The 2,724-nt window shown below is 38.8% G+C and overlaps 1 non-coding gene across 1 annotated transcript; it reads left to right on the top strand.

Moving 5' to 3' along the window:
- Positions 1-231: 231 nt before the first annotated feature.
- LOC130505597 (small nucleolar RNA R71) lies at positions 232-338 on the top strand. The gene has a single exon (XR_008941742.1). It is a non-coding gene; the product is annotated as a small nucleolar RNA R71 (small nucleolar RNA).
- The last annotated feature ends 2,386 nt before the right edge of the window (positions 339-2,724 follow it).

Consider the following 2,724-nt stretch of genomic DNA (forward strand, 5'->3'; position numbering starts at 1 on the left):
GAATTTTTTATTTCAGCTAACTCAGTATTTTCTATTGAGACTATGTTTTTTTCTTTCTCCTTTTCTTCATCCATCTCTTCATAGGACCTTCCTCTCGCCATGTTTTCGATTAGACGTCTTGCTTCCATAGGATTTCTAGTAACGAAATTCCCTTCGCTTGCTGTATCAAGCGTTGTCTTATAGCTCAGAATAACACCTTTGTAAAAGATCTTAAGAAATTGTGGTTCTGGATAACCATGGTGGGGACATTCGAGTTCGTAACTCTTGAATCTTCCCCATGCATTTTTGAATGATTCCTGAGGATCTTGACGGAAAGTAGAGATTCGCCTCCTTACTTCCCAATAACGAGTATCGTCGAAGAATTGCTTAAGGAAAGCATTTCTAATCTCTTTCCAGCTAGTCAGGGATCCTCTTGGTAGACAGTTTAGCCATCTTAAGGCTCCCCTTCTAATGAAATGGGAAAAGTCTGCAACGAATATACTCATCTGGAATCAATTCCTCTAGACCCTCGATGTGGTCTTGTGGATGTTCTAGAGAAGATCCTTTAAAAGGGTTTCGACGCATCATATTATAATAGTCAGCATTAAACTTGGTTTTCGAGATGACGTCGTCAGGTATTCTGATAGCGGACCTATTGGAATAGGTCCTATTAGGGTTTAAGTAGTCTTGCAAGGGCAATTTAATTTCTTTACCTATGTCTAAAGTAGAGTTTGACTTAACAGGGATTTCAGTCCCCTGTTTTTCAGTAGTTTGGCTAGAAATGTTGCTTGATTGACCTATTGGTTCAGTTTGGACTACCTTCTTATTATTAGCATCGGGAAGAGGGTACTTACCTGCTTCCGGCTGGGTGGTGTCGATCGATAATGTTCCTGATGAAACGATCGATTCTTCAGTATCTGCGTCGCTCGATTGACAACGTTCTGTGTCGATCGATGCTTGGCCGATATCTCTATTCTCCATCCTTTTTGTTGTAAAACAAAAGAATAGAAAAATTAGCTAAAGTAACAAAGTCTATGCTAAATCCTAAATTAAATCTAAAAGTAATAAGAAAGAGTCCCCGGCAACGGCGCCAAATTTGATATCACTCAAATTACCCTAAAAAGTGAATTACTCTCTCAAATAAGAGGTTCAGATGCAGTACTTAGGGATCGAATCCACAAGGACTCTAGGATTACTTCAAGGCTTAACTAAATAGAGTTAAGAATAGACTTAAGGTTTAATATGTTTTAAAGCAGTAAATATTAAGGTGAACAAGGGAATTGTTCAGTAAATGAAGTGAAGGTTGTTTCTAGATGAGGAAGATAGCTAGATTCAGGTATTTCTCAGGTATGAATTTATGTAGTTTGAAAGTGACAATAGGGCTTTAGTCCATGAACTCAATCAATTGGTACGACCAGTAGGGTCTCCTTTACTAGATCCCGGATCTCAACTGTCGTTTGTTGATCTCGGAAAAGAGTCGATCGATACGACTATTGTCTTAATCGATCGATACACCTTTCATACAATCGATCGCTACAACGATGGTTGTGTCGATCGATGGTAATTCTAGCAAGCATTATCGATTTGGTTGAACACGTTCTCTAATGATCTAGACCACCTTTCGCATGAGTCTAGTCAGTTAGATCACTATAGTTTATTTCAGGGTATTGAGAGTATACAGTTGGTTATCTCTTCAATCCTAAGATCTAGATTTAAGGGTGATCAATCCTAAATCTAGTATTAAGAACAACTAAGTGAAAGAACTAATTTAACAACCCTAATAATATCACAATCTCATCACATGATTCACCCTTATGAGAAACCTAAATCTAACAATTAGGTTTACTCAGACATATTCATGAGAGACAAGATCATGATGGTTTGAATAAAACTTAATATGAAATAGGGAACACAAAGAGTAGTGAGTAAGATAAAAAGGGAGTTCAAGATCTTCTCTGTTTTGCAGTCTCAGATCTATCTCTCCAACTCTAACTCTTCTCCTAAGGTAGCCAAATTGCTTCTCTTCTCCAATAGGTCTCTAGGCAAGTCTGCCTCTAAAATGATACAAAACCCTAGTATATAAAGCCTAACAGGCGGCCAGGGACTAAATGTGTAAATAGCACACTTTGTGATACACGAAAATCTTCTAAGTCGTAGTCCATCGAATGGTAAATATCGATCGACACTCTTCCATCACTGTCGATCGATAGTAAGTGACTCTAATCGCCCGACCTCGCATGATTCCTATCGGTCGATTCTTCATTCGTGAAAATACTCCAAAAATGCCTTAAAAGTATTGCTTTCTTCAATTAAGTACCTGTGCCTGAAAATACTCTAAAATACTTTGAAAACGAAGTAAATATGATTGAAAACTCTTATATACCATGGTTAAAAACGGGTGAAATTCATGGTATATCATGTCTCCATCGATCGAACACACTGTAATTCACCGTCGATCGACACAAGGTGGAGGGAGATGAGAGCATACGAAGAAGAAGCATGATCTTAAGTTCACCTATCATGCGATAGCCTGGATACACTGTCACGACAGCTGAACGAGCTACAAAGAGACATGAGCATAGTTCACGATCATCTTGGTCTTCGTGACAGAAACGCAACATCGATCGACAGGCCTAGACCAATATTGATCGACATCAAGCCACCACCAGCGAAGAGAGCAGCACCACAGCAGAAGTTGATGAGATCAAACATAAGCTGTACGAAGCCATGAATCTATGGAGGAGA

Source organism: Raphanus sativus, unplaced genomic scaffold, assembly GCF_000801105.2.
Source record: "Raphanus sativus cultivar WK10039 unplaced genomic scaffold, ASM80110v3 Scaffold2410, whole genome shotgun sequence".
NCBI classification, from domain to species: domain Eukaryota; kingdom Viridiplantae; phylum Streptophyta; class Magnoliopsida; order Brassicales; family Brassicaceae; genus Raphanus; species Raphanus sativus.